Below are 19,329 nucleotides of genomic sequence, written 5' to 3'. Positions count from 1 at the left end.
TAGCCATATGCAGAAAACTGAATTGGGACCCCTTCCTTACACCTTATACAAAAATTAACTCAAGATGCATTAAATACTTAAACATAAGACCTAAAACCATAAAAACCCTAGAAGAAAACCTAGGCAATACCATTCAGGACATAGGCATGGGCAAGGTCTTCATGACTAAAATACCACAAGCAATGGCAACAAAAGCCAAAATCGACAAATGAGATCTAATTAAACTAAAGAACTTCTGCACAGCAAAAGAAACTATCATCAGAGTGAACGGGCAATCTACAGAATGGGAGTAAATTTTTGCAATCTATCCACTTGACAAAGGGCTAATATCCAGAACCTACAAGGAACTTAAACAAATTTACAAGAAAAAAACAACCCCATCAAAAAGTGGGCAAAGGATATGAACAGACACTTCTCAAAAGAAGACATTTATGCAGCCAACAAACGTATGAAAAAAAGCTCATCATCACTCGTCATTAGAGAACTGCAAATCAAAACCACAATGAGATACCATCTCACGCCAGTTAGAATGGCGATCATTAAAGAGTCAGGAAACAATAGATGCTGAAGAGGATGTGGAGAAATAGGAATGCTTTTACACTGTTGGTAGGAGTGTAAATTGCTTCAATCATTGTGGAAGACAGTGTGGAGATTCCTCAAGGATCTAGAACCAGAAACACCATTTGACCCAGCAATCCCATTACTGGGTATATACCCAAAGGATTATAAATCATTCTACTATAAAGACACATGTATGTTTATTGCAGCACTATTCACAATAGCAAAGACTTGGAACCAACCCAAATGCCCATCAATGATAGACTGGATAAAGAAAATGTGGCACATAATACACCATGGAATACTATGCAGCCATAAAAAAGCATAAGTTCATGTCCTCTGCAGGGACATGGATGAAGCTGGAAACCATCATTCTCAGCAAACTAATACAGGAACAGAAAACCAAACACCACATGTTCTCACTCATAAGTGGGAGCTGAACAATGAGAACACATGGACACGGGCGGGGAACATCACACACCAGGGCCTGTCAGGGGGTTGAGGGGCTGGGGAGAGATACCATTAGGAGAAATACCTAATGTAGATGACAGGTTGATGTGTGCAGCAAACCACCATGGCACGTGTATACCTGTGTAACAAACATGCACATTCTGCACATGTATCCCGGAACTTAAAGTATAATAATAATAATAATAAACTTCTAGATACACATGTACCGTAAAGACATCACCCATAGGCAAAGAAAAAAGGAAAAAGTATGATGGTTTATAAATGTGAATCAAGATGGACAGTACTTGATGAAGACAATAAAAGTTTTCAACCTATTGAAATGTATTTCTGTTGTTTTTTTTTTTTTTTACCTGAGTTCACTGTCTGAAAATATTAAAACCACCCACCAGGATGGGCAGCGACAACAGTCCTAGCACTTGCTCCCTCCTTTTCCTTCCAGTTCTCAAATAAGGACTCCATTTTTCCAGTCCTGGCTTTAAGGAGGGGAAAATCCAAAACCTGCTTCCTGGACCCCTCTTACCTTTATGGCTACTGTTTTGCTCCGAGGGCTTTGTCACAAAGAGTGAGAGACATTCAACTCGCTGCTCAGGGAAGAACGAGACAGTGTCGCACTAAAGAAGACACGTATAAGGTGGCTTCCGTGCAGCTCCAAAAAATGCACGCCTTGAAAAACGGGGCTGATTCTTCAGATTTATGGTAATTTCAACTTTTTTCACAAATGTACTACTTTTTTATATCCCAGGTAATCTACAAACCTATCAGACAATTGACAGCTGACTACATTTTTTGCTCAATACCAAAATCCTTTATCTTGCTCCAGATCTAAGTCCTTGACTTTCTTACGATTCTGCCTAGTGTCTGTACCTAAATTCATTTCATTACTAGCTCTCAGAGAAATACTGTTTAGCATAAGAAACAAAAAAGGTAAATGTTGTATAACATATTTCCCAAAAACTCAAGATGTTAACAAGTATTCTGTGCATACACGCACAGCATTTACTAACGTAGCAAAAGCAACTGGCATGAAAAATTAGAAAAAAATCCACATTTTCCATTTCTTGAGGAATGTATCTTTTAGTGCATTTACCCAGTCCCTAAGGAATCAAAACGAACCACAATTTCACCTTCTCCACGTAGGCAGACTAAAAACAACAGAAGTTGTTAGATCCCCAAGTATTTCCAGGAGAAAATAAAGAAATTAAATAAAGACCTTGAGAAATTCCTATGCAGACGGGACTAAAGCAAAGTCGTATGAGCAGAGAGATGCAGATGCTGGAACAGAAGGCAGCGTCCAGTGAAGGGTCCATACATGCTTGATCCTGTCCGTTTCCTGCCAGGTGGGAGCGGATGCTTCAGAAGCAGGAGGAGGTGAGGGGTGGGATAAAGTACCAAGGGAAGCCAGCCATGGGGCCATGCAAACATCCAAGATACTGAACAGGAACTGGTTCTGCCACGGCCCTTCTTCTCACACATATAAATTGCTCAAGAGTTGGCTTGCTAAGTACTATTTTTCGAACTCAAATCGCCATGGTACGAAGATACACCACTATCCACAAGGGCTCATAGTCTGAGTCACCAAGATAACATGGCTCAGATTCAAAGTACAGCAGGCAACAAAGAGTATTACCTCAGGACTAAAGGTTGCTCATTTTGGTGAATTTCTATCCTTTAGGAGAAGGATATATTCAAAAACTTCATGGAAAATGTACCTCACAAGAATATGGAGCTCACCAAGCACAATTCATGAGAGCAGAAGGAAGTAAAAGCATCAAAACACTTGAGCAGTGTCTGAAAAAAGATAACAAAGAGGGAGGAGACCCTGGGTGACAGGCTGGGGCCATGCATCCTAATTTATTAAAAACAAAGAGAAAACCATCTCCCTTCACTTAGAATGGCTACTACCAGGAAAACAGCAAGCGCTGACGAGGATACAGAGAAACCAGACCTCTCGAGCACTGCTGGTGGGAATGTAAAATGGTGCAGCGGCTACAAAAAACAGTATAGTGGTTCCTAAAAAAACTAGACATAGAATTACCATTGATCCAGCAATCCCACTTCTAGGTATATACCCAAAAGAATTAAAAGCAGGGTTTCAAAGAGATATTTGTACACCCAGCTTCATAGCAGCGCAATAGCCAGAAGTGAGAACAACTCAAATATCCATCAGTGGAGAAAAGGATACACGAAGTGTGGTATATGCACACACGGGAATATCATTCAGGCTTAAAGAGGAATGTAATTCTGATACACACAGGAACAAATCTTGAAAACACTATGCTAAGTGAAATCAGACAGACGCGGAAGGACAGATAGTCTATGAATCCACACAGATGAGGTACCTACAACAGTCAAATTCACAGAGTCAAATTAATTCATGAGGGGAGACGGTAAGGGAATGTTACTGCTTAATGGGTAGAGTTTCTGTTTGGGATAACGGGAAAGTTCTGGAGGTAGAGGGCGGCAACGGTTAAACAATGTTAATGTAATCAGTGCCACTGAATTACACGTAAAAGTGGTTAAGACGGTTACAATCTTATTTATATTTACCACAATTAAAAAACCAACAACACACAAACGACAAACCTAGAGTGGCTCCAGTCCTGTCTGGCCCAGCAGAGGTGGGGCCTGGAGAACATGCTGCACCCCTGCCCTGCCCTCCCCTCAGGGCCCCTCACAACAGTGCTACACACCCTCCTAGTCTTCCACCCAGAAGCCCTAAGCCCTGCATTTCCTCTTTGTTAAGAGTTTTGTCCAGGAATCTCAGGGCCATATGTCTTAGGGAGACTGGGATATCCCCCAGTGCTAGGGGTGAATCTTGATTCTCACAGACCAGGTAATTTCAAATGTTTTGTTCTCAGGGACCATTTACAACCTTCAGCATTACTGAAGACCCCAAAGAGTTTTATATATAAAATACATATATAAATATATATTTTTAAAATATAGATATATAAATATATAAATATATATAAAATATATCTATATTTTAAAAATATATAAAATATATTTATATATGTTTAAATATATCTATATTTTTAAAATATATAAAATATATTTATATATGTTTAAATATATAAAAATATAAAATATACACATTTAAATATACAAAATATAAAATATATACATTTAAATATACGACTATATAGAACATATACATTTAAATATACAGCTACATAGAATATACACATTTAAATATATATGTAGAATATATATTTAAATATATAGAATATATATATTTACACATATATAAATATATATACACACACACACCTGACAGAGTACATATATATACTCTTCAGATGACTTTGTGAAGAATTAAGGATATATATATATATCAATATTTACCACCAGAAACTGAAACTGAGAAAAATTAAAAAGACAAAATATACAAATACACATTCCATTAGCTGTCAGAGCGAGGTCATCATCATCCATCATGTAACCTCTCGACAAGGTCACCGCACACTAGTGAGAGAATGCAAGTGGAAAAGGCAGATAGCAGCTTAGCATTATTTAAAAACAGTTTTACCCATTAATTAAAAACATTATTTAAAAACAGTTTTAAAAACAGTTTTTACTCCTGAAAGGGTCTCAGGGACCTGGGCCCTCAGCCACATTTTGGGAACGGCTGGTACAGACCGGTCACGGTATTTACTTCTGCTCCTATCAAACTGCAGGAACGGGTGTGTTATGGAACTATAGGGCATGATAACTGAACTTCAGTGAAAGGTTTCTCAGTTTTCCTCAGTTTTAAATGAGTTCACTTTTTTCCGTATCTGACACAGTAGTCTTTGGGTGACACTCAGAATGGTAAAAGTCACCTTGAGACCCAGGGATAAGGAAGCCTGAGAGGACTGGCCAACATACTGCAAACAGCAAGGAGGAATCACAGCCCCGTGTCCTCACAGTGTAGTTGAGGCAACGAAGGAGTCGACTGTGGAACTGCTCTTGTTGTTGAATCCACCATTCTTTGGCTTTCCTGTGACTTGCAATTCCACGCGCCCTAGCTGACACGCGTTCCACGCGTCCTAGCTGACACATCTCAGGACCTAGTCTGCTGAGCATATTTCGAACCCACGAACCCACACAGTACCTGGCACATTGTAGGAGCATGATAAATACATACTGAACAAATGTATGGAAAATAAATCCGTAAAAAAAACCACCAAGGCTGTTGCAGAAGAAAAATAAAATAAAACAGATAAAATTCAGATTAATTTTATGTTGACAGAAACCCTTGTAGCTCCAAGATTGTTAACATTTAAAATAAAGCTCATTTTAAGCCACACAAAAGTAGCTATATGTGGTACCTGTTGGGGGGACAAGAGTCTAAGAATGGCTTTCCTTTGGTCTAAAACATCTCTAAGCCCAGAGAGCTAGATCTACTCATGCCAAATATGGACCACGTAACCTTCTCAAAGTGGGGGTGCCCTGAGAAACAGCACTTTTTTCCCATTTCCCCTCAGCATGAGGTCCTTTCTCTCATGAAATAAGCACCAAACAGGAGATGTACAGAGAGAAAGCTACAAAACACACTATTTATGGAAAAAGAAAAAAAGACAAATCAAATACTTAGCTTCCAATCAATGTCATCAACTAGGGGCACCATGACCTTGTCAGAAAATATTTAAAACCCCCTAAAATATAATCAAATATAAACTTAAGAAATTTATGTTCAATTCCACTTAAGTTGACAAGATTCTTCCTCCTCCTTGATGAAAGCCTGATAACTATTTTTAATCTACTGAAATGTAATGCTTCTTTGCTTCACTTCCCAGGGTAAGATTGGTCAATTTACCCCAGTGTTTGTGGCTTTTTTTTTTTTTCTGAATGTCACAATAAAATACTCTTGTTCCCATCAAGTGCTTATGAGAGAAACAAACAGTATTTTTGCTCCTAAAACCAATGAGGTTTTAAGAAAACTTCCACTAGGAGGAGCTGGCTATTTCTCTGTTGAGTCAGTGGCATTCCACCTCTGAGACAGTCTCATCAAAAACACAGACCTGAAATTGGCAGACAATTTCAAACAAGCCTCATTGTAAACAGAATCTCGGTCTAAGGAATTGGAGGAGGCAACTTCAACCCAGGTGCAGAGTATGTATGTATACTCTTCAGATGACTTTGCAAAGAATTAAGGAAATTGAATCTAGCAGGTAACTCTGGGGATTTACTAAGCTCAATTCTCCCACCCAAGTCCCCAGCAATGTGGGGAGAGGAGCTATTCTCTGGACTCGGCTTCAAAGTAAAAGCATCCCTTCACCACCACGCTTGCCTTCGAGGCTGCTAAGACAGAACTGCTCGTTCTCCATCAGAGCACCAAAGAGCCATCACTCGGACTGAAAACCACCAGCCTCCCCCACGCATTCTGTTACAACGATTACCTCCTTTCCTTGCATTTCTTGTCCTCACTTCACTTACCTGAGAGTAAGACTGTTGGGTTTTGGTTAGACCAGTTAGAAAGTGAGCTGAGGAACACATGAGTTATTAAAATATTAGGAAGTCTTGCCTTGTGACTTGGCTCCAAGTTATTTCTGCCTCTCTCTCCCCTTGATTCCACAGGTAATTTATTACTACCTAAACAAAAACAAGGAACCCATACATTTATCAGGAGTCTATGACAAGAGCTCTGAAAATCACTGCAAATAAAAAGATGACAGTGTTCCCCGCTCTCAAGCAACTTACGGCTAATGAGGAAACTGGGGCCCATAAAGATAACCCTTCACACCCTGTGGGAAGGGCCGGGAGAGAAGGAAACACGGGGCTGCAGGGAGCATGAGGAAGGGCCGGGAGAGAAGCAAACACGGGGCTGCAGGGAGCATGAGGAAGGGCCGGGAGAGAAGGAAACACACGGGGCTGCAGGGAGCATGAGGAAGGGCCGGGAGAGAAGGAAACATGGGGCTGCAGGGAGCATGAGGAAGGGCCGGGAGAGAAGGAAACACGGGGCTGCAGGGAGCATGAGGAAGGGCCGGGAGAGAAGCAAACACGGGGCTGCAGGGAGCATGAGGAAGGGGCACCAGCCCGGCACACCCTGTGGGAAGGGCCAGGAGAGAAGGAAACACGGGGCTGCAGGGAGCATGAGGAAGGGCCGGGAGAGAAGCAAACACGGGGCTGCAGGGAGCATGAGGAAGGGGCACCAGCCCGGCACACCCTGTGGGAAGGGCCGGGAGAGAAGGAAACACGGGGCTGCAGGGAGCATGAGGAAGGGGCACCAGCCCGGCACAGAGGTGTCAGAGGCCCCAGAGAGAAAGGACACTGCGCTAAGCAGGTAGGAAGCTGAGCAGGAGTGAGCTAAAGACATCGAAATCAAATGCAGGGTGCTTGCTGCAATGAACAGCAAGAGTTAAGTTGCCATTTGACCCACGGTTCTCAAACGTAAAAATTGTTGAGAGCTCCCAGTATTATCTAAAGTCATTTTTCTTGTTAAATATTAACAAACGTAAAACAGTAAAGCCTTTATGCTTGTAACTCTTAAACAATCACAAAACAAAAAATGTACAAATTAAATACCAACAAATCTACAAAATGAGTAAAATTTAAACTGACAAAATTAACTCAGCGTGATCAATGGTGCGGTCATTGAAACTCACTTTGGACTAACCATGTGGGCTTGGTACTGACAGGCAGGTTCTGTTGACTGGCCAGTACAAACACATGCTGGGAGACAGCGTAATTCACCCATCACCTTCCTCTTCAGAACCTCCGCACAACGGCACTCTCCGACTCAGCTCAATCACCTTGTCTACATGTTCACCTCTGCTCTTTATAACCACTCCCCATATTCAAAGTAGTGCTCCTTGGCACCAACACAAACAGAACTCCAGGCACTGACATTTTAAGATATTACTTAGTTAGAATTGCAGGCATTTAGGTGTGTGGAAACATGATTTTTTTTAAAATTACCATCAAAATGAAAAATAGAAGGTGAAACCTTTGTAGAGAACCACAGCATCCTAATAAATCCCACCTGCCTAATCCCACTCATCTTTTGGGGCCTGCAAGCCTCAGATGGAGTTTAAATAACCGTATGCTATGGGTCACTGAGCTCACATAGGAAGCGTTCTTGTGGTTAGCTTTCAGTACTACATAAAACCAAATATCTTCTTTCCTTTAAACTCTTTGCCCACGTGACTTCCAGTTAAGATGGCACGGTAAATTCGCTCTTTGATGGATTCTCTTTACTCCAAACATACAGCAATGAGAGGCGAAACATAAAAAGGAAAAAGAAGAAAAAAGGAAAAGGATGCAGGCAAGCACACACACAAAACAAACAAACATTTCTATGAAATCAATACAGGACAGAAACACAAAGAGGCAAGGCCCTGAGGACAAAACCTTGAGCAGCCAGCCCCTCCTATGCTAGGATCCAAAAACAGGCCATGAAATGTAGGTTTGGGTCTCAGAAGGGCTGGGGGCTAAACAGAGGCACAAAGGACAGAGTGAGAAACTAGCACCTCTGCTGGAAGGTGGGATGAAGGTGCTGACTGGAGGGCCCCCATCCCGGAAGGAAGGCTCCCAGCGTCCTCGCCTCCCACAGAGTGGCGGTCCCAGGAGGACGGAGGACATCCCGGAAGGAAGGCTCGCAGAGTCCTCGCCTCCCACAGAGTGGCGGTCCCGGGAGGACGGAGGACATCCCGGAAGGAAGGCTCGCAGCGTCCTCGCCTCCCACGGAGTGGCGGTCCCGGGAGGACGGAGGACACCTGCCAGGCAGGACCAGGCGTTCCGTGAAGCAGCCCGTGAATGCCCAGGTAACTAAGCCCCCCTGTGAACGCTGGTTCTGCACCCAGGCTCCAGGGAAGCCAGACAGAGACAAGCGGAATGAGGCTACACAGGGGAGAGTGTGCGGAGAGGGAGAAAGAGGTGAAAAATGACGGAAGGAGTGAAAAGTTTTTAAAACCTCATTCAAAACATGTCATTTAACCAAAGTTCTAAAGTACATGAAGAAATAAATGCAACTAACAATATCAGACATTAGATCACAAATTCACTTCAGATGAAGTTAATCAGTCCAACAAATAGGTATATTTAGATGCTAAAAAATCCTAACAAAGTATACTTAAGATACTAAAATAATCCCAACAAAATATATTTAAGGTGATTTTAAAAACCCACAAAAATAAGTATATTTGGGGTGCTTTTAAAAAAAGCTAATTAAACAATAAGAAAGTGTAAATTGAAAAGGCAGAATTAAAAGATGGCTAAAAAAGAATCAACTGCAAAGTATGTAAATGAGGACTACGGTCATTAAAACCTAAAAACTCAGTGCAGAATATACTAAGACAGTAGACTGGAGAGGAAGCTCTCTGTCTCGACGAAACACGGCACATCCCCGATCTGCAGCGCCACAGCTCGGGAGCCCAGCTGCCGGCCCCACAGCCCAGCCTCGCTCAGGCCCGGCCGGTGGCCTTTTGATCCCACAGGTGACTGAATGGGTCAGATCCGCACGTCCAGGCTGTGAGTCCCACTGGCATTTTGCCTCTCCCCTACCAGTTGGTGGATATAAGTGAAGCGACTTTCGTCTTATACAACCCCTGCTGAAAAAGCAGACCCTGAAATGCTTCTGGCAACAGAGTGGTCCTCCTTGCAACAGATAACCACTCTGGATTTAAATTTATCTTCTTTGCCCACCACACTTCTCCAGCATCACCAAATGTGGACTTGACTGGATTCCTTATTCACCATCATGGTATCACAACCAACTTCCAACCAAGGAGTAAAGCAATGGGCTCCTGCCAAAAGGGTCTGTTGTCAGCTAAGTTACTACTAGCTGCTGCGTGAACTCGATGGCTTTCACCTGTATTCCTTCATCACTTCCAAATTTCTCTACTACGTATTTATTTCATCCTACTGCATCTTCTCTGAAGCTTAAACAGGAAACAAACATTAACATAAAGGAAAAGATAAACAAGAACCATACCCTGCATTATGTGGAAAGGAACTTTGATTTGAGGAATCACAGATGAAAAACAATTAAAAAATCTTGGAAAACTGGTAACAATACACATCAAAATTGTTTGGATAAAGAGTCACATTTTTTTTCTTTAAAAGGTTAGAAAACCTCTCACTTAGGTTTCCCTGGAAAGCAGAGCTCAGACAGGTTAGAGAAGTAAAGACCCTAATTCACCCCCTCATTTCCAAAGACAGAAAGCCTCTCACCAGACCAGCCATGTGATGCCCTCCAGGTGGTGTGCCTGGCAGCTCTGCAAGGGGACCCACAGGACACAGGCCCTGGAACCAGCCGCTGTGCTCTCAGAACCTCTCCAAAGCTGAAGCTATGCTATGGCACAAGAGCACCACCTACAGAATTCCAAGGGACCACTTAGTCCATTTATTGAAAAATATGACTGTGGAGGGATGAACTCCACATCATTTCCATCTCGTTGGCTGTGTCTCTTTCTCTTTTAAAACTAGAACCCTTGCCAAGACTCCTGAAAAAGCAGCAATATGCCTTCTTATTCTCCCATTTTCACTTTAATTACCACAGTAAAATGAACTCTCTCTTCCTATCAAGCTTTGGCTATCTTAATGAATACTGCTATTTCTAGATCCCTCTTCCCCTACCTGTTTTCCAAAGGGCAGAGAAAACCTCTAGGGGAGTAGCAGTCCTAAAGGGTCTGGGAGGGATGTATGTCAAGTCAATCATTCGGTCAAATTTTAAACCCTATGAAGCACAGTGCTGAGACGGGGGAACTGTTTTTACAAACTCACTGAAAGATGATTACAGCAGTCCCTTTCTCCTTGCGGAGCTTAAGATGAGCACACAGGTTCCAAACCAGCACAGCTGGAGATCAGATGATCTGTTAATAAAATAGAATACAGAAGAAAATACATAGGTGTAAGGAAAGACGACTTACGGGATAAGTAACACTGGGGAGAGCTGATTGCTTCTGCTGTGCTGTGTACTAAATATATAGAATATAACTGAAGGCAAAGAGCGGGGTCTTTCTGGAGCCCTTCATGCCTTACATGAAGCCCCTAGGTACTGCCAAGTACAGTTCAGGTGACACAGACTCACTTGAACAATTCACATGCATTCCAGCCTGGTTATCATGTAGCTTTGCTATGTCTTATTGGTCTGAGAGGGACACTCTGGGAACCATTATCTGTCACCCTCTCTCATGCCTTAGTCATGATTAAAAAGCTGCAGCTTTTGTTTCTGCCAGCGTCTGCACCAGTACTAGTCCTGTCATCCAGTACTGGTCAGGGACCCGTCGCAGCGAGCGCACTGCAGGCCAACACGAGGCGAGCCTGGACAAAGCGCACTCCTGGACACTCGGCAAGCACTCCAGAGATCAGCCACCGGAGAACTTTGAGAGTGCACATTGATTACTTTGGAAATCATAAAAACTTCAAAACAGCAAATGTGTCTATACTGTTTCAATTATTTCACAGAAAAAAAAGATACTTCAGAAAAATTCCAATCATGATTCCCTAGTGCATAAACTGCTGAGCTAAGTGTGCAGTTCGTACTCTGCCAATGCCACACAGCAAGGCAAGGAGCAGCCGGCAGAGGATAAATCCAACTGAGCACAAAAACCTCCAGAAAGGGACCTGGTGAAAAAGAATGAGGTGATACACGGACAAATTCTAAGATGAAGGGCAACCTAGGTATTTAACATAGGTAAAGTAGAAAAAACCCAACCTGGGGATTCAGAGGCCCATAGCATTTTTTAAAAACATAATATTGAGATTTAGTTGACTAATATAAAATGCCACAATGTTAGAATACACTAACAGGGGTCTAGCAAAAATTTCATAATCCTGCTCAATTTGGCCCAATTGTGGACCTCACTAGAACATTAGATGTAGTGGAGAGGAGCAGTTACCTCTCCAGCATCCGTTCTCCACCCTCCCCCTTCTTAACGAGACTGGAAACTTGCCAGTCAGCATATTTGAGTGGGATAAGAATGGGCTCTGATTAGGTTAAAGCAGGGCTCATCAGCCAGAGGGGACCCTTGACAATGTTTGAAGACATTTTTGGCTGTCACAGCTGGGAGGAGGATGTCACTGGCACCCAGTGGGCGGAGGCCAGGACCACCACTGAACACTTACCATGCACAGGACAGTCCCCCCCAACAAAGAATTAGCAGCCCAAATGTCACCACCTCATTCCCACACTAGCATATGGGACCTGTGGATATCACTTCACGTGGCAAAGGAATGACTATTACTGTGTACAACAACTACTACTACAAGGCGGTCACGTTCAGGATCCTGAGAGAAGGAGCGTGTCCTGAATATCAGGCTAGGGTAGGCCACATGCATCCTTATGAGAGAGGCAGCAGGAGTTGGAGACAGACACAGAGGAGGCAGCAACGTGAAGACAGAAGCAAAGATTGGAGGGATGCAACCACAAGCCCAGGAATGCCATGCTGGCCGCCAGAAGTGAGAGGAAGCAAGTGTCCCTAGAAGGAATGTGGCCCTGTCAGGTTTCACACTTCTGGCCTCCAGAATTGCAACAAGATAGAATTCTGTTCTCTTGTAGTAATTTGCTACAGCAGCTTCTGGAAACTAATATAGCATCCTGCAAGGAGGTGTATGAATTGCAAATTACAAAAAGGGAAGCAAACTTACATCTTGCTTTTTTTTTTTTTTTTGACCTAAAGATTCCCTTCTACCGATATACCAAAGGTTTCCACATTAGGAGTTTCTTCTACTGTCAAAATCCCCAAGGAAAAATATTATTAAGCACTTTGGCTGCTGAATGCACACCTTAAAATTTCATCACCAGACTCACCAACCACCTTCCAAAGAATAGCTCCTTCCCTCTTCCATCAATCCGTTTTTTTTTTTTTTTTTTTTGAGATGGGGTCTCGCTCTGTCCCCCAGGCTGCAGTGCAGTGGCGCGATCCTGGTTCACTGCAAGCTCAACCTCCTGGGTTCATGCCATTCTCCTGCCTCAGTTTCCCAAGTAGCTGGGACTACAGGCGCCGCCACCACACCTGGCTAAAATTTTTCGTATTTTTAGTAGAGACGGGGTTTCACTGTGTTAGCCAGGATGGTCTCCATCTCCTGACCTCGTGATCCGCCCGCCTTGGCCTCCCAAAGTGCTGGGATTACAGGCACGAGCCACCGCACCCAGCCCCACCTCCTCCTTTTTATTGAGGCAACAAAGCAACATTTTAACCCATTTTATGTACCAACTACATTTATTTAATTTTGGATTATTTACTAATAAAAAGTTTTCATTGCTCAATGATGTATTTTTCTATTTGTAGAAAGTATTTGGACATCTTAGGTTGGGATGGAACACATCATAACTCTTACCACTGAAGTTAACAGAAGTCAGCCAGCTGCAGTGGCTCACACCTAGAATCCCAGCACTCTGGAAGGCCAAGCAGGTCTGCTCGGTTGAAGGGCTTCTCTGTAGTCTAGCGGCCTCTGTTGCCTGAACTCGAGGCCAGCCTGGCCAACGCAGTGAAACCCTGTCACTACTAAAAATAGAAAAAATGAGTTGGGTGTGGTGTCGCACGCCTGTAATCCCAGCTACTCGGGAGGCTGCAGCGAGAACTGCTTGAACCCGAGACGTGGAGGTTGCAGTGAGCTGGGAGATCGCGCCACTGACCTCCAGCCTGGGTAACTGAGTAAGACTGTCTCAAAAAAACAAAAACAACAAAAAAATTAACAGAAGTCATTTTTCATTTTCTAGCTTTTCACTTACTGGCAGGATTCTTAGAATTAACATCATTAAGTGAGGGATAGGCATATTTATTTCATCTATAGCGAATGCCTGGGAAGTAGCTTGGTTTCTTCACTCTCCTTATTCACACCTTGCTTTGCAGGAGTTATCAGCTAGAAATCGGTGATCAGCATAGCCCTTCACTGCCCAGCAAAGGTGTGGAGGTGGGGGTACAGAGAGATGAAGAACCTTACAGAGACCATCCATCCGGTTAAAACCCCAACAAGAACAGACCCCGCATCCCCTGGCACCTAGACTAATATTCTACCCGAGGTTATATGAAGGAATTAAGGACAAATGTGATCAATAGAGCAGCAGAAAACAGCAGAATGCTTTTCTTTTTTGAGAAAAGATGAAATGATGCAGGCCTTCTTTAGCCAAGACAAGGGCAGGGTGGTGAATGAGTCACTAAATGCCTGCCGGTGAGGAAGACACTGACGGACTGAAGGGTAGCCCAACATGGAGTTATTTTGCACTGATTATCAGACCTTGGTTTTCTATCTTTTTGTGTCTCACAACTCAAAGATAGAGACTTGAATTACATAAGACTCTCTTGCACTAGATTGTGCTTGGCACTGTATTTCAGCTCTAGAACAGAAATCCACTCAAGTAGCACAAGTCAAATGGGGGAAGAGGTGTTATGAAAAGGCTATGACCAAAGATCTCATGACCACCACCCAAGGAAAGTAAAGGTTCAGCTGGTCCAAATAGGAAGTGGAACTAGAAGCTCCTGCCACTACATCTCAGGGTGTCCACACGTCTGCTCGGTTCAAGGGCTTCTCTGTAGACTAGCTGCCTCCGCTGCCTCTGCTGCCGCTGCCTCCGCTGCCTCTGCTGTCTGCAGCTTTCTTAGTTCCCCCAGCTTGCACATCTTTTATGCTGTAGTTCAGAACATGCTACAATTCTATATGAAATTTCAGCCCAAGAACTAACCATTATCTAATCAGCTCAGTAGCTCAAGGTCCCCATTCTCAGGGAAGAGGATGTGATTGGCTCAATCCAGCCAATAGAGCCTTTAGATTGTTTCCTATGGGTTCAGGTGCTCATCCCACAAAGATTGGTGGTTGATGAGTACTACTGTCTGGGCAGACACTTCAAAACAGGGTGTAGCAAAGAGGAAATGATTGGCACATGCATAGAGGAACTCAAGAGTGATATGGCTGTTTCAGTTAAGGCTACCCAGAAAGACTGTATCACTGTACAATTTGTCATCTTTGGACAAAGTGGTCATAATTTGCAAACAGACAGTAGGAACCATTTTAATTTTTTATTTTTTTATTATACTTTAAGTTCTGCGATACATGTGCAGAACGTGCAGATCTGTTACATAGGTATACACATGCCATGGTTTGCTGCACCAATCAACCCGTCATCTACATTAGGTGTTTCTTCTAATGGTATCCCACCCACTGACAGACCCCAGCGTGTGATGTTCCCCTCCCTGTGTCCATGTGTTCTCATTGTTCAACCCCCATTTATGAGTGAGAACATGTAGTGTTTGGTTTTCTGTTCCTGTATTAGTTTGCTGAGAATGATGGTTTCCAGCTTTATCCACGTACCTGCAAAGGACATGAACTCACCCTTTTTTATGGCTGCATAGTATTCCATGGTGTATATGTGCCACATTTGCTTTATCCACTCTATCACTGATGGGCATTTGGGTTGGTTCCAAGTCTTTGCTATTGTGAATAGTGCTGCAATAAACATACGTGTGCATGTGTCTTTATAGTAGAACGATTTATAATCCTTTGGGTATATACCCAGTAATGAGATTGCTGGGTCAAATGGTATTTCTGGTTCCAGATCCTTGAGGAATCTCCACACTGTCTTCCACAATGATTGAACTAATTTACACTCCCACCAACAGTGTAAAAGCAAGGAACCATTTTTAAATTTCCTTCTAGCTCCAGTGTCTATAGCAAAATGTTACTACTTTTGGCTTGTACTGTCAGAAATTTATCATTTGTCCAGAAGTGTCTCCAATTAGCAGACCAACAAGGAAATCTCGAAAAACGAAATGGACTGATACACAGTATGGGCACTGACTTGCCATTATTTGGTGAAGGGAAAGGAGGAAAGGGAGAAGGCGAGGATATATGCAGTCCCTACCTAAGTAGGAATTCTCTGAACTATATATGATACAAGTCCAGCAAAGGACTGGAATTAGAACTAGTTCCTCAAGTAATTTTTAAACATAAACGTGGTGGCTCATGCTTGTAATCCCAGCACTTTGGGATTGCAAAGGCTGAGGCAGGAGGACTGCTTAAACCCAGGAGTTTGAGACCAGCCTAGGCAATATACCAAGACCCTGTCTCTACAAAAATAAATAAATAAATAAATAAATGAAAAGTAAATTAGCCAGGCATGGCTGTGTGTACCTGTACTCCCAGATACTCAGGAGGCTGTGGCAGGAGGATCACCTGAGCCTAGGAGGTAGATGTTGCAGTGAGCTATGATTGTGCCACCGCATTCCTGCCTGGATAACAGAGCAAGACCCTATCTCAAAAAAGTAAAATAAAATAAAATAAAATAAAATAAAAACAGAAATGCTGCTGGGGCAGGGAAGAGGGGAGAGGGAAGAGTGAATAGGCAGAACACGGAGGATTTTTAGGACGATACAACTATTCTGTATGATAGTATAATCGTGGATACCTGTATATCTGTCCAAATAAATAGAATGTACAACACCAAGAGTAAACTCTAATGTTAACTACGGACTTTAGGTGATGATGATGTATCAGTGCATGTTCATCAGTTTGAGCAAATGCACCACTGTGGTGGGGGATGTTGTGCATGTGAGGGCGTAGGGTAGACAGGAAATCTCTGTACTTGCTGCTCCATTTTGCTGTGAGCCTAAAACTGCTCTAAAAAACAGTCTATTAAAATCAACAACAACTACAAGCCATGGTGGCAGGAACAGGAGGAAGTGTAACCAAACAAAACCCAAACCCAGCTAGGTGGTGCGTGCCTGTAACCCCCGCCGCTCAGGAAGCTAAGGCGGGAGGATGGCTTGAGCCCAGGAGTTCAAATCTAGCCTGGGCAACTTCGCAAGACCTCGGTCTCTAAAAAGAAAAAAAAAAAAAAAAAAAAAAAAAGAATGCAAATCTACTTTATGCACTCTCGGCATAAGGACCATAAATAGGAGGAGCAGAGAGAAGGCAAGAGTGGGTCTCAGTTACACCTGGCAGGAGCCACAGCACTCACACCCTGTCTGATGACATTAATCAGTTCCCTGAATTAGTTTCACTAAAATCAGATAGCCAGGTGCTTGGTTTCTCCAGACAGTGAGCAAAGTTCCTATTCCCTGTACTATGAGGTATCATCTGCTTCCAAGTCCAGTGTCTGAACTCTCCAACCACCAGGAAACCAAATACAAAACCTCTTCTGGGGTCTCCCCCAACTCAACCACCAGGATGATACGAATTTTCAACGTCAACTAACAATGTCAGATGGGAGACTGCCTCTCACATTCAAGACATGAAGTTTTTTCTGTTGCTGAGTTTGTTATTAAATATGTTTTCATCCTGACTTAGACTGCAGAATATCCTAACATTACCTCTGGTTTCCTGCGTTAATTCAATGAGCCAACTTTTCTCTAACCCCTTCCTCTAAATAACAGATAATCCTGTTCTGGTCACAGGGTGCTTGGTCTCTCTCTTGTCCCTTGCCCACCACATCTTCAAGACCACTTATTTAGGGGCAGGGCAATCTCTAGTAATAGCCTGATTATTTCTATGTATACCAGCCGAAGCCTTCATAAAGTGATACTACTCATTCCCTGTCATACCCCAATAACTATATTTGGTCTGGCAATCCTCAGGTTTTACCACATTGATTTGAGTCGGATCTCAACAACAACAACAACAACAATACCAACAAAAATCAAAGAAAGTGTATGAGTCCTTTTGCCTACTAACTGTGGTTAAAGATCTGAAACATTTTCCATGGGCTTAAAAAGCATAATTATCGGTTCATCAACTGGTACAAAGTTACAGTTAGACAGGAGGAAAAAGTTACTGTATTCTACTGTACAGTAGGGTGACTATAGTTAACCTTCTTCCCATTTGCCCAGAGAACACACTTGCCCACAGTGCATGCGGCTGCAGCGTCTACTATGAGATAGCTTTGCTCGCTTTTACTACTAGTAATTTTTGCAAGCTCTAGTGCATTGAATTTGGAAATAAAAAACACCATTTTATTTATAACATTCTGTGTTTAGTATTGGTATTTCCATTCACAAAATACAGTAATTCTCAATCGCTGAAAATATCAAATCCTAGAAAATGCAGCATTCCTATGCATGATGGTAACATTGTTCTTGAACAGTTATTGGCCAAAGATCCATTTCAATTCAATTTTTCTGAAATAGACGATTCTGATGATTCAGACGATTCTAACGTTAGTTCTGTTTAGAAATAACTCGGTTTTTATATTGTGTTTTCACATTGAAAATCAGTCAGATTTGCTTCAGCCTCAAAGAGCACGTTTATGTAAAATTAAGCGAGCGCTGGGTGGTGAGCTGCACCTTTGTTCCTAAACGGGAAAAGGGTTAAACATAATGTATGCATATTTCAAAATAACTGGAAGTGAGGATTTTGAAAGTTCTCATCACAAACAGTATTTCAAATGATGGATATGCTAATCATCCCAATTTGATCAGTACATAATGTACACATGTATTGAAACATCACATTGCACCCTATAAATATGCACAATTATTACATGCCAATTAAAAATAAAATAATTTTTAAAAAGAAACACATAAACTTTCCAAATTTACAGAAAGATACCAGGAACATCAACAAACTCCAAATAAGATAAATGCAATGAGATTCACAAACAAAAACACTGTAGTAAAAATGCTGAAAGTCAAGGACAAGGAGAAAGTCTTAAAAGCAGAAATAGAAAAATAGCCCATTACTTACAAAGGAACCCCAATAAGATTAACAGATGACTTCTCAGCAGAAACAAAAGATCCCAGAAAAACATGGGAAAACATATTCAAAGTGCTCAAAAGAAAAAGTTGTCAGCCAAGAATCCCATATGCCCCAAAACCACCTTTCAAAAATGAAGGTGAAATAAAGACTTTCCCAGATAAACAAAAACTGAATTTGTTGCTAGAAAACCCACTTTGCAAAAAACAGTAAATACCAGAAGGTAATTTGAATCCACACAATAAAAGAACACTGGTAAGATAATTATGTAATTATAAATGCACATTTTTTCTCTTATTCTCATAACTCACATAAAAATGAATTGCATAAAATATGTACACACTGTACTGCTACGCCTATAACATATAGAAAGCTATAAGATATGTAAATATATTTGCCAAACCCCGTGCAAATGAGTTAAACAGACAAGTTGTATTGGGCTAAGGAAGTAACTATACATGTTAAAGTGATACATAAAACACTGTTGAATTCATAACAGTCAGAGAGGTAATATGTATAACAATAATGCCACAAAAAAGGAAGAGAAGGGAGTAAAGCTATGCAGATGATCCATAACTTATGATGGTCAGACTTAACACTTTTTTGACTTTACAATGATGTGAAAGTGATACACAGTCAGTAGAAGCCATACTTCAAATTTTGAATTTTGCTCTTTTCCCAGGCTATTGA

The 19,329-nt window shown here is 42.1% G+C and overlaps 1 protein-coding gene across 34 annotated transcripts in view; it reads right to left on the bottom strand.

Annotated features, from left to right (window-relative positions):
* The window catches only part of FANCC (FA complementation group C), a 221,913-nt gene that overhangs the window by 166,156 nt on the left and 36,428 nt on the right, over positions 1 to 19,329 (bottom strand). For 12 of the 34 annotated variants that reach the window (XM_074018021.1, XM_074018017.1, XM_074018030.1 and 9 more), the window contains one exon: positions 10,735 to 10,823. The exons of the other annotated variants lie outside the window; for them this stretch is intronic. The gene's annotated coding sequence lies outside the window, so the exon portion shown is untranslated. The remainder of the gene's footprint in view (positions 1 to 10,734; positions 10,824 to 19,329) is intronic. 34 annotated transcript variants of the gene reach the window in all.

The sequence above is a fragment of the Macaca fascicularis genome, chromosome 15 (assembly GCF_037993035.2).
Source record: "Macaca fascicularis isolate 582-1 chromosome 15, T2T-MFA8v1.1".
NCBI classification, from domain to species: Eukaryota; Metazoa; Chordata; class Mammalia; order Primates; family Cercopithecidae; genus Macaca; species Macaca fascicularis.
The sequence above is the reverse complement of the archived record's forward strand: the minus strand, read 5'-3'. Positions and strand labels throughout refer to the sequence as shown.